We start from the raw sequence: 13,812 nt of genomic DNA, 5'->3' as shown, positions 1-13,812 counted from the left end.
TTTTTTTTGTTTTAACTGTTTGAGGAAACTACACACCGCCTTGAATTTGTCCACGCACATGTGTTTCAGAAGGAACTGCAGATGGTGGAAAGATGTCCCCGCACATCTTTAACCCCACCGATTATCGTTGCATTCGGGGGACTGCGTTGGTGGTGAGAATTCATCTAATGTCAGCACTTACCGGGTAATTCATCAGCTGGAAGCGAGCAGCCGTTCTGTAGCCTGGTGGCCCATCTGATTGCAATCGGTGCTTTGATAGACTGCTCAGGAAGCGCCAGTTCCTTTGATGGTTTCTAGAAATGCGAAAAGGGAATGATTTGATTGAAATAATTGGGATTAGACATGAGGTCACCGGGTAGATTGGAGAGACAGATATCAGATAGAAACATAGAAACATAGGCAATAGGTGCAGGAGTAGGCCATTCGGCCCTTCGAGCCTGCACCGCCATTCAATATGATCGTGGCTGATCAACCAACTCAGTATCCCATCCCTGCCTTCTCTCCATACCCCCTGATCCCTTTAGCCACAAGGGCCACATCTAACTCCCTCTTAAATATAGCCAATGAACTGTGGCCTCAACTACCTTCTGTGTCAGAGAATTCCACAGATTCACCACTCTCTGTGTGGAAAATGATTTTCTCATCTTGGTCCTAAAATACTTCGCTCTTATCCTTAAACTGTGACCCCTTGTTCTGGACTTCTCCAACATCGGGAATAATCTTCCTGCATCTAGCCTGTCCAACCCCTTAAGAATTTTGTAAGTTTCTATAAGATCCCCCCTCAATGTTCTAAATTCTAGCGTGTACAAGCCGAGTCTATCCAGTCCATTTTGGTTCATTGCATGTTGCTATTCACTGGTAACCTTAGAGAACGAGCACACAAGCTGGAAAATGGTACAGTGAAAATTTAGAAACATAGAAACAAAGAAAAGAGCTGCAGGAGGAGGCCATTCGGCCCTTCGAGCCTGCACCACCATTCATTGTGATCATGGCTGATCGCCCCCTATCAATAACCCGTGCCTGTCTTCTCCCCATATCCCTTGACTCCACTAGCTCCTAGAGCTCTATCTAACTCTCTCTTAAATCCATCCATTGATTTTCGCCTCCACTGCCCTCTGTGGCAGGGAATTCCACAAATTCACAACTCTCTGGGTGAATTTCTCATCTCGGTCCTAAAATACTTCGCTCTTATCCTTAAACTGTGACCCCTAGTTCTGGTCTTCCCCAACATCGGGAATAATCTTCCTGCATCTGGGTGAAAACGTTTTTTCTCATCTCAGTCTTAAATGACCTCTCCTTTATTCTAAGACTGTGGCCCCTGTTTCTGGACTCGCCCAACATTGGGAATAATTTTCCTGCATCTAGCTTGTCCAGTCCTTTCATCATTGTATATGTTTCTATAAGATCCCACCTCATCCAACTAAATTCCAGTGAATACAAGCCTAGTCTTTTCAATCTTTCCTCATATGACAGTCCCGCCATCCCAGGGATCAATCTCATGAACCTACACTGCACTGCCTCAATCACAAGGATGTCTTTCCTCAAATTAGGGATGTCGTTATATCTCTTGACTTTTCATTCAGTAACAAGTTTCCAATGTGTCAGAATCATGGTGTCAGGCCGCACAGGAAACAGCCCCTTCACAGCAGTAAGTCATCGTCAAGCATTAAGCACACACTTACACCAATCCCACAAGATTCCCATTTTACTCTCTCTGCATTTCATCAACTCTCCCCGGACTCCTGTACACTCCAGGCACTTCACATCGGCCGATTATCCCGCCAACCAGCTCGTGGTAGGCAAGCGTGGTCAAAGCAGTCACAGATTCAGATTCAGATTCAGATTCAGATTCAATTTTAATTGTCATTGTCAGTGTACAGTACAGAGACAACGAAATGCATTTAGCATCTCCCTGGAAGAGCGACATAGCAAATGATTTGAATAAATAATAATAAGTGTCCGGGGGGGTGGTGATTGGCAGTCACCGAGGTACGTTGTTGAGTAGAGAGCCGCCGGAAAGAAGCTGTTCCTCGACCTGCTGGTTCGGCAACGGAGAGACCTGTAGCGCCTCCCGGATGGTAGGAGGGTAAACAGTCCATGGTTGGGGTGAGAGCAGTCCTTGGCGATGCTGAGCGCCCTCCGCAGACAGCGCTTGCTTTAGACAGACTCAATGGAGGGGAGCGAGGAACCGGTGATGCGTTGGGCAATTTTCACCACCCTCTGCAATGCCTTCCGGTCGGAGACAGAGCAGTTGACATGCCATACTGTGATGCAGTTGGTAAGGATGCTCTCGATGGTGCAGCGGTAGAAGTTCACCAGGATCTGAGGAGATAGATGGACCTTCTTCAGTCTCCTCAGGATGAAGAGACGCTGGTGAGCATTCTTGATCAGAGTTGAGGTAATGTGGGTCCAAGAGAGGTCATCGGAGATGTTGACTCCCAGGAACCTGAAGCTAGAAACACGTTCCACCTCCGTCCCATTAATGTGGATGGGGGTGTGCGTGCAGCCACAGGAAGAAGGTGTAATCTGCACACGGACAGTGTCCGGAGGTGGGAATCGAACCAGAGGTCACTGGAGCTGTGGGCTGTGGGCAGCCGCCCCACTCTGACATTGCCCCAAGCCTTGCTGAGCCGGGCAGTAACCAGAACAACTTTGCAGCAATGCCATACAGTAAGCCATCAACTGAAACGTAACAGCTGGAGCAAGCTATTCATTTCCTATCTGTCACAGTGAATATGTAACAGTAGCCTGCTTGCTCCTTATTGTAGCTCTTAAACTCGCTCTCAGAAAAACCTATCAATCTCACTTAAGACACTTTCTTCTGGGTGCTGTCTCCAATCTCAAAAGCTTTCATGGGAGAGCAAGCTTGAGATCATCACTCCTCTCGAGAAAAGGGCTTCTTGAGCAGTCCAATTCTAACTGCCAGGTTGCAGGATCATAGGTAGTTGAGGTAAAGAACAAAGCCATACGTCCCATTGTGTTCAAGTCAGCCATCTTTGTCTTACCCTACTTCGTCGAATCAGAGAGTCGTACCGCACACCAACAGGCCCAGTGGCAGCATAGAAACAAAGAAACATAGAAAATAGGCCCATTCGGCCATTCGAGCCTGCACCGCCATTCAATATGATCATGGCTGATCATCCAACACAGTATCCTGTACCTGCCTTCTCTCCATACCCTTTAGCCACAAGGGCCACATCTAACTCCCTCTTAAATATAGCCAATGAACTGTGGCCTCAACCACCTTCTGTGGCAGAGAATTCCACAGATTCACCACTCTCTGTGTGAAAAATGTTTTCCTCATCTCGGTCCTAAAAGATTTCCCCCTTCTCCTTAAACTGTGTGACCCCTTGTTCTGGACTTCCCCAACATCGGGAACAATCTTCCTGCATCTAGCCTGTCCAACCCGTTAAGCAGAGTAGCGCGGCTGATAGGGACACAAGTTTGATCCTGTCCTCGGGTGCTGTCTCTGTGGAGTTTGCACTTTCTTCCCATAATCGCATGAGTTCCATCCAACGGTTTCCTCCCACATCCCAAAGGCGTGCGGTTTTGTAGGTTAATTGGGCTCTGTAAATTGCCCCTCGTGCGCAGGGAGTGGATGAGAAAGTGGGGTATCATAGAACTAGTGTACAGGTGATCGCTGGCCACCATGGACTCAGTGGGCCAAAGGGCCTTTTTCCATGCTGCACCTCCAACAAATCTACAAGTCCATGCCACCCACTAGGCACACCGACACAAATCCTATTTTGTTTCCATCAAGTTTAGTTTAGTTTAGTTTCATTCATTCTCACATCGCTACAATGTTTTCATCCCCTAATTTGAGGAAGGACATTCTTGCTATTGAGGGAGTGCAGCGTAGGTTCACCAGGTTAATTCCCGGGATGGCGGGACTGTCATATGCTGAGAGAATGGAGCAGCTGGGCTTGTACACTCTGGAGTTTAGAAGGATGAGAGGATATCTCATTGAAACATATAAGATTTGGACATGCTAGAGGCAGGAAACATGTTCCCGATGGTACACAAAAAAGCTGGAGAAACTCAGCGGGTGCAGCAGCATCCATGGAGCGAAGGATATAGTTTTGGGCAACGTTTCGGCACGAAACGTTGCCTATTTCCTTCGCTCCATGGATGCTGCTGCACCCGCTGAGTTTCTCCAGCTTTTTTGTGTACCTTCAATTTTCCAGCATCTGCAGTTCCTTCTTAAACAACATGTTCCCGATGTTGGGGGAGTCCAGAACCAGGGGGCACGGTTTAAGAATAAGGAGTAAGCCATTTAGAACGGAGATAAGGAAATACTTTTTCTCACAGAGAGTTGTGAGTCTGTGGATATCTCTGCCTCAGAGGGCGGTGGAGGCCGGTTCTCTGGATGCTTTCAAGAGAGAGCTAGATAGGGCTCTTGAAAATAGCAGTGTCAGGGGATGTGTTATGGGAAGAAGGCAGGAATGGGGTACTGATTGGGGATGATCAGCCATGATCACATTGAATGGCGGTCGGTGCTGGCTCGAAGGGCCGAATGGCCTACTCCTGCACCTATTGTCTATTGTCTATTGAAAAGCTTTTTTTGCGTGCTATCTAATCAGCAGGTAGTCTGTACATGATTACAATGGTCTGAAGAAGGGTCTCGACCCGAAACGTCACCCATTCCTTCTGCCCAGAGATGCTGCCTGTCCCGCTGAGTTACTCCAGCATTTGGTGTCTACCTTCAGTAACTCCTCGTAACCAGGAGAGCGCTGTCAGCCTCTCGAGTCCGATTCTTAGATCAGCTGCTCAAACCCATTCTCTGCTCTTTCCCCGACTCCCCAACTGAAAAACCACGCCAACCTCCGTCCCATCAATCTCAATCAACACAGGAACTAGGGTCTCTGGGCCAGTGTGCTAGGTTTCCTTTCCTTTTCAATTGCTTCTGGATTTCCTTCCTATGGGTAATATGGCTCTGTCAGATTTTAAGACGATCATCCCTTATCGTTAATTCCCTGGTGACGGGAAATAATTTCTCTGCATCTCCCCCATCCATCATTTTCAATTGATAAACCCTTGCATTTATTTCCAAGTGCAAAAGAATTCAAAGCCAGGCTTTTTATCCCATCTTCTATTTATAGATGTTATACTTTGCTTCATCCGAGAAATTCTACACACAATACATGATCCAAGATTTCTTGTGAAGATTGACACAAAATGCTGGAGTAACTCAGCGGGACAGGCAGCATCTCTGGAGAGAAGGAATGGGTGACGTTTCGGGTCGAGACCCTTCTTCAGACTGGGAATCGGGGGGGAAAGGAAACGAGATGGTGATGTGGAGAGATGTAGAACAAATTAATCAAAGATATACAAAAAAGGTACGATGATTAAGGAAACAGGCCATTGTTGGCTGAGAAGGAGAAGCTGGTGTGGCTTGGGTGGGAGAGGGATGGAGAGAGAGGGAATGCCGGGGTTACTTGAAGTGAGAGAGAGGTAGGAGATTGCAACCTTCACGTGGTCCGCCCTGTTACAATGAATGCAATCAACCTGGCGTGCACATTCAAATAAGATCAAATAGAACAAGTTGTCTGAGAACTTTAGGCTATGCACGACATACGACAAGAAGAAGTAATCTGAGGAAAGACATTCTTGCCATAGAGGGAGTACAGAGAAGGTTCACCAGACTGATTCCTGGGAAGGCAGGACTTTCATATGAAGAAAGACTGGATAGACTCGGCTTGTACTCGCTAGAATTTAGAAGATTGGGGGGGATCTTATAGAAACTTACAAAATTCTTAAGGGGTTGGACAGGCTAGATGCAGGAAGATTGTTCCCGATGTTGGGGAAGTCCAGAACTAGGGGTCACGCAGTTTAAGGATAAGAGGGAAGTCTTTTAGGACCGAGATGAGAAAATCATTTTTTACACAGAGAGTGGTGAATCTGTGGAATTCTCTGCCACAGAAGATAGTTGAGGCCATACAGTTCATTGGCTATATTTAAGAGGGAGTTAGATGTGGCCCTTGTGGCTAAAGGGATCAGGGGGTATGGAGAGAAGGCAGGGATGGGATACTGAGTTGGATGATCAGCCATGATCATATTGAATGGCGGTGGAGGCTCGAAGGGCCGAATGGCCTCTACTCCTGCACCTATTTTCTATGTTTCTATGTTTCTAAGAAGCGAGAGAAATCAATATTCATAACACTGAGGTCGTTTGCTGCCTGCCCAAGTGAAATATGAAATGCTGTTCCTCCAATTTGCGTTTAGCCTCACTCTGACAATGGAGGAGGACTTGGACAGAGAGGTCAGTGTGGGAATGGGAATGAAAGTATCTAGCAGCCGGGAGATCAGGTAGGTCCAGGGAGACTGAGTGAAGGTGGACAGCGAGACGATCGCCCAATCTACGTTTGGTCTCGCCGATGTATAAGAGCCCACATCTTGAACAACGGATACAGGAGTGTTTAAGAAGGAACTGCAGATGCTGGAAAATCGAAGGTAGACAAAAATGCTGGAGAAACTCAGCGGGTGCAGTAGCATCTATGGAGCGAAGGAAATAGGCAATGAAACGATGCCTATTTCCTATGGGTTTTGTCCCGAAACGTTGCCTATTTCCTTCGCTCCATATGCACCCGCTGAGTTTTTCCAGCATTTTTGTGTACCAACGGATACAGTATATATATAATCTTATTTATATCGCACATTTTTAGTCAACTTGCATTGACCCCAAAGTGCTTCACATAATTACATTACATTTAACCACAGGCAAAGGCGGGTGAAGTGTCTTGCCCCAAGGACACAACGACAGTATGCACTCCAAGCGGGATTCGAACCGGCTACCTTCCGGTCGCAAGCCGAACACTTAGCCCATTGTGCCATCTGTCGTCCCTTACAGTAGACAAGGTTGGAGGAGGTGCGAGCTATAATCGTTCCCACTATCTACGCAGCACTTCAACTCCCCCTCCCATTCCCAATCCGACCTCTCTGTCCTGGGTCTCCTCCATTGCCAGAGTGAGCAACAGCGGAAATTGGAGGAACAGCACCTCATATTCCGCCTGGGTTGCTTGCGTCCGGATGGCATTAACATTGAATTCTCCCAATTTTGCTAGCCCTTGCTGTCTCCTCCCCTTCCTTAACCCTCTAGCTGTCTCCTCCCATCCTCCTATCCACCCGTCCTCGGGCTCCTCCTCCTCCCCTTTTTCCTTCTCTTCTCCCCCCCCCCCCCCCCCCCCCCAACCCCTCATCAGTCTGAAGAAGGGTTTTGGCGCGAAACGTCGCCTATTTCCTTCGCTCCATAGGTGCTGCTGCACCCGCTGAGTTTCTCCAGCAATTTTGTGTATCTACGTAGCAACTGCCTGGCTGTTCAATGTGTTAAGACTCTGTTTTTGAGAGCATTGCATTTCCCCCACTTTACAAAACACCTATTAATTAGTGGCGTCAGTGTCTACTGCTATTAGCCACCTTACTTGTCACAGAAGTGTTATCACTGCAGATGGCTCCATGTAGCTGAATCCTTTCACACCCAGCTTCTGAGGTGTTGCAACCCAACCTTATAAAAGAAATCACCAGATGCTGCACATACTCACCACAATCTCTCTGGAAGTCCAAAAATGAATACTGTATCAATTAAATCTCGTGCACTGAATTCAACTTGCATTGGTATATATATATATATATATTGATATTGATATATATATATATATACGTGTCCAATGTGGCACAGTGGCACAGCAGTACAGTTTTTATGCCCCTGTCTGTCCCAATTAGGAAACCTGAACGGAAACCTCTGGAGACTTTGCGCCCCCACCCAAGGTTTCCGTGCGGTTCCCGGAGGTTGCAGGTGGTTGCCGGAGGTTGCAGGTAGTGGAAGCAGGTGGGGAGACTGACAAAAACCTCCGGGAACCGCACGGAAACCTTGGGTGGGGCGCAAAGTCTCCAGAGGTTTCCGTTCAGGTTTCCTAAGTGGGACGGGGCATTATACTGCCTCACAGCACCGGAGACCCGGGTTCGATCCTGACCACCGGTGCTGTCTGTATGGAGTTTGCACGCTCTCCCCGTGACCGCGCGGGTTTTTTCCAGGTGCTCAACTTTCCTCACACACTCCAAAGACGTACAGGATCATTGACTTGGGTAAGTTGTAAAATGGTCCCTAGTGTGTAGGATAGTGTTAACGAATGATGGGCTGAGCTATAGTCTAAATCTCAAAGCATACGGCATAGAGCAGTACAGCACGGGAACAGGCCCTTCGGCCCAGAATGTTCGTGCCAAATACGATGCCAAGTTAAACTAATCTCACCTCCATATTGACACAGTATTCTTGATGTCCGTCAATGTGTCTATCTGAAAGCCTATTGAACACCATTATTGCATCTGCCTCCACCACAACTACAGTCCAGGCACCCAACATTCTCTGTGTAAAAAACCTACCCTGCACGTCTCCTTTAAACTTTGAAAGACATTAAGTGCTGAAGTAACACCAACAGGCCAAAACTTTGATTGGTGGTAGGTCCCGTCCTGAAACATCACCTGTCCATGTTCTCCAGACATGCTGCCTAACCCAGAGACGAGGAGGAATTTCCTTAGTCGAACTCGAAATGCTGAGTTTCTCCAGCATTTATGTGTACCTTCAATTTTCCAGCATCTGCAGTTCTTTCTTAAACACAAGAACCTATCTATGTATGCCTTAAATATCCATTGACGTCCATTAAGGGGTTGGACAGGTTAGATGCAGGAAGATTGTTCCCGATGTTAGGGAAGTCCAGAACTAGTGGTCACACAGTTTAAGGATAAGAGGGGAAGTCTTTTAGGACCGAGATGAGAAAATCATTTTTTACACAGAGAGTGGTGAATCTGTGGAATTCTCTGCCACAGAAGGTAGTTGAGGCCACAGTTCATTGGCTATATTTAAGAGGGAGTTAGATGTGGCCCTTGTGGCTAAAGGGATCAGGGGGTACGGAGAGAAGGCAGGGATGGGATACTGAGTTGGATGATCAGCCATGATCGTATTGAATGGCGGTGCAGGCTCGAAGGGCCGAATGGCCTACTCCTGCACCTATTTTCTATGTTTCTATGATTTCTATGTTAGCCAGAGGGTGGTGAACCTGAGGAATTCATTGCCACAAACGGCTGTGGAGGCCAAGCTATTGTATGTGTTTAAAGCGAGTGAAAGCCTCCTGCTCTGTATGGATCAATGCTTTATCTAGTTTACCAATCATCTCAGCCATCAGGACTCTTCATCACTTACCTAAGTGGCTATTCCTGAAAAATATAACAGGAACAAAGTTCTAAAGCAATGAATGTTTCAGTTCCAATATATCACTTTGTCTTTTTCGTTCTTTCACGAGACTCGGCAGGCTAAACTTCGGCAGAGAAAGATAGATTCTCCATTAGTTAGGGTGTCAGGGGTTGAGGGGAGAAAGCAGGAGAATGGGGTTAAGAGGGAAAGATAGATCAGCCACGATTGAATGGTGGAGTAGACTTGATGGGCCGAATGGCCTAGTTCTGATCCTATCATTTATGCGTAGGATGGAACTGCAGATGCTGGTTTAAACCGAACTTAGACAGAAAAAGCTGGAGTAACTCAGCGGGACAAGCAGCATCTCTGGAGAGAAGGGATGGGGTCGAGACCCTTCTTCAGACTAGAGAAGCTGCCCGTCCCGCTGGGTTACTCCAGCTTTTTGTGTCTTCCCTATAACTTATGTTAAACCAGCATCCTCTCCGGATCCCGTAATCCTACCTGAACTAAAACAGGGGAGCTCCCATTAACGTTCAGCCCAATATTTCTCAGGAGGTACAGTAGAGAGCATGCTGACCGGTTGCATCGTGGCTTGGTTCGGCAACTTGAGTGCCCTGGAGAGGATAAGACTACAAAAAGTAGTAAACACTGCCCAGTCCATCATCGGCTCTGACCTTCCTTCCATCGAGGGGATTTATCACAGTCGCTGCCTCAATAAGGCTGGCAGTATCATCAAAGGCCCACACCATCCTGGCCACACACTGCTACCTTCAGGAGCCTGAAGACTGCAACAACCAGGTTCAGGAATAGCTACTTCCCCACAGCCATCAGGCTATTAAACCTGGCTCGGATTTGTTTTGTTTTTTTAATCCGATTCTGGGCTGGGTGAGGTGGGCGGGGGGGGGGGGGGGGGGGGGTGCGGGGGGACCACGAGAGGCAGGTATATCCCCACTTTCCTTTTTTCTTTTTTTTCCTTTTATCTCTACTTCAGCCACATGACTTTGGTAGTCTAGAGGTCTTTTCTATGTGCTTTTTTGAGCTATCTTCTCACTTCTCACTTTCGCCCACTCTTGTTCTCTCCTTCTTCCCTTCTTTCATTTTCAGGTTATAAGGTTAAAAATGGAGTTGTACAATAATTGCATCATTTTAGATGCCGAATGTTTCACCTTTGTACAGTTGGTTTGGCAACTTGAGCCCCCTGGAGAGGAACAGACTGCAAAAAGTAGTAAACACTGCCCAGTCCATCATCGGCTCTGACCTTCCTTCCATCGAGGGGATCTATCGCAGTCGCTGCCTCAAAAAGGCTGGCAGCATCATCAAGGACCCACACCATCCTGGCCACACACTCATCTCCCTGCTACCTTCAGGTAGAAGGTACAGGAGCCTGAAGACTGCAACAACCAGGTTCAGGAATAGCTACTTCCCCACAGCCATTAGGCTATTAAACCTGGCTCGGACAAAACTCTGATTATTAATAACCCATTTTCTGTTATTTGCACTTAATCAGTTTATTTATTCATGTGTGTATATATTTATATTAAGGTATATGGACACACTGATCTGTTTTGTAGTCAATGCCTACTATGTTCTATGTGCTGAAGCAAAGCAAGAATTTCATTGTCCTATACAGGGACACATGACAAGAAACTCATTTGAACTTGAACGAGGAAATAATAGTAAATAATAATAATAATAAATGCGTTATTGATCCCTATGGGAAATTCCAATGTCCAGAAGACCCCTAACCAACAAACCCATGCATTCAGAATGAAGAAATACATAAAATACAATATTGACAATACCTGAAAGCAATAAATAATTAAAAAGACCAAGTGATAATTTGATCATTATCTCATTCATTGCTATTTATATAACCGCGATGTTGCATTTCCGACAATATAACCGTGTCTAGACTTCCTTGGCAGTAAAGGTCTTTGGAAAGTCTCGAGGTCGTTGCAGGTGCTGTAGAAATATCTATCAAACCCCTTCTAATGGATCTGGGTCGAGGCGATGAGAGAGAGTGGAGGCGACGTTAATGTTCCTCCTGACCTTGGAGTGCTGAATATGGATGGTGGCTGCCCGAAATAGAGAGTGTTGCATGTCCCAGCGTTGTCATCTGTCATTTGATGAGCACAAGAGTCACACAAAAAAAATCCAAGTCAGAGCCCGACCGAACGCATTTGTATGCAAATTAGCCATTTATGCAAATAGTCTATTCAATTAAGGGACTTATTTGCATAGGGAGAATTACAGCGGGGAATTGTGGATGAAGGGTTTAGGTTGTGGCAAACAGGGTTGAACAATTCGACAGGAAGTCTTGCAGGGAGCTTGGTGCCTAATTAATCCTCGTGGGAGGGGAATGGATCAAGAACGTTTCGAAGAGGAACGAGAAAGGTTCTTGCTGTGATAAATGGAAGTTCAGGATTACAAAATGGACCAAAGTATGCCGGGAAATAGGCACAAAATGCTGGAGTAACTCAGCGGGACAGGCAGCGTCTCCATTGTAGAAGGAATGGGTGACGTTTTGGGTCAATAGACATTAGACAATAGGTGCAGGAGTAGGCCATTCGGCCCTTCAAGCCAGCACCGCCATTCAATGTGATCATGGCTGATCATCCCCAATCAGTACCCAGTTCCTGCCTTCTCCCCATATCCCCTGACTCCGCTATTTTTAAGAGCCCTAACTAGCTACACCATTTTGGCCATGGCTGATCTATTTTTCCCTCTCAACCCCATTCTCCTGCCCTCTCCCCGTAACCTTTGACAGCCTTACGAATCAAGAACCTAGCAATATCCGCTTTAAAAATACACAATGACTTGGTCTCCACAGCCGTATGTGGCAATGAATCCCACAGATTCACCACCCTCTGACTAAAGATGGAATTAGATTTAGATTGGCATCACAGTCGGCACAGACTCGATTGGCTGAAAGACTTGCTCCTGTGCTGTGCACTATAGTTTAGTTAGTTTAGAGATACAGCTTGGAAACAGGCCCTTCGGCCCATCCACACTGACTAGCGATCCCAGCACATTAATACTATCCTACACAAACTGGGGACAAGTCACACCAATACCAAGCCACTTAACCTACAAAATTGGAGTTTAGGAGGAAACCGAAGATCTCGGAGAAAACCCACGCAAGTCACGGGGGGGAGAACGTGCAAACTCCGTACAGACAGCACCCGTAGTCGGGATCGAACCTGGGTCTCCGGCGCTGCAAGGGTATGAAGATCGACACAAAATGCTGGAGTAACTCAGCAGGTCAGGCAGCATCCCTGGAGAACATGGATAGGTGACGGTTTGGGTCAGAACCCTTAGGAGAGTCCTGGCCTGAAAATCCGTGCTCTCCAGAGATTCTGCCTGAGTTACTCCAGCGCTTTGTGTCTCTCTTTGTAAACCAGCATCCGCAGTCCCTGGCTTCTAGATATTGACACAAACTGAGTTCCCACACGGCAGAAGTTGCCTGTGGCAAATCCCTCCCACTGGTATCCCAAATGCTCGTACATAAATCAGGCACTCGTTATTCGAGAGTAATTATTGGTGAGAGAAATTAGTTTCTTTAAGTAATGTTGTAGTTCTACTGCTCTCACCCCAACCATGGACTGTTTACCCTCCTACCATCCGGGAGGCGCTACAGGTCTCTCCGTTGCCGAACCAGCAGGTCGAGGAACAGCTTCTTTCCGGCGGCTGTCTCTCTACTAAACAACGTACCTCGGTGACTGCCAATCACCACCCCACCCCCCCGGACACTTATTATTATTTTTTTAATTCAAATCGTTTGCTATGTCGCTCTTCAAGGGAGATGCTAAATGCATTTCGTTGTCTCTGTACTGTACACTGACAATGACAATTAAAATTGAATCTGAATCTGAATCTGAATCTGAATCTAGTGGTATCAGATAATGAGAAAACCATATCGATACCGCTGGACTGTGCTGAGACAGGCCCTTCGGCCCATCGGGTACTTGCTGGCCGTTCAGACTAGTTGTATGTTATCCCACTTTCTCATCCACTACTGTTAGATAATAGACAATAGACAACAGACAATAGGTGCAGGAGCAGGTCATTCTGCCCTTCGAGCCAGCACCACCATTCAATATGATCATGGCTGATCATCCCCAATCAGTACCCCGTTCCTGCCTTCTCCCCATATTTCCTGACTCCGCTATTTTTAAGAGCCCTATCTAGCTCTCTCTTGAAAGCATCCAGAGAACCTGCCTCCACTATGTTTTCGAGAGTTGCAGATGCCAGAGGTGGTGGTGGAGGCAGATTGGGCAGTGTCATTTTATAGTTTTACAGAGTGCTGGAGTAACTCAGCGGGTGCAGCGGCATCTATGGAACTAAGGAAATGGGTAACGTTTCGGGCCGAAACCCTATCGGGTTTCGGCCCGAAACGTTGCCTATTTCCGGAGGGGGTTCGGCCTGGGATGTTGCCTATTTCCTTAGCTCCATAGATGCTGCTGCACCAGAGAGTGGTGAATCTCTGGAACTCTCTGCCACAGAGGGTAGTTGAGGCCAGTTCATTGGCTATAGTTAAGAGGGAGTTAGATGTGGCCCTTGTGGCTAAGGGGATCAGGGGGTATGGAGAGAAGGCAGGTATGGGATACTGAGTTGGATGATCAGCC

Source organism: Leucoraja erinacea, chromosome 36, assembly GCF_028641065.1.
Source record: "Leucoraja erinacea ecotype New England chromosome 36, Leri_hhj_1, whole genome shotgun sequence".
NCBI lineage: Eukaryota > Metazoa > Chordata > Chondrichthyes > Rajiformes > Rajidae > Leucoraja > Leucoraja erinaceus.
The sequence above is the reverse complement of the archived record's forward strand: the minus strand, read 5'-3'. Positions refer to the sequence as shown.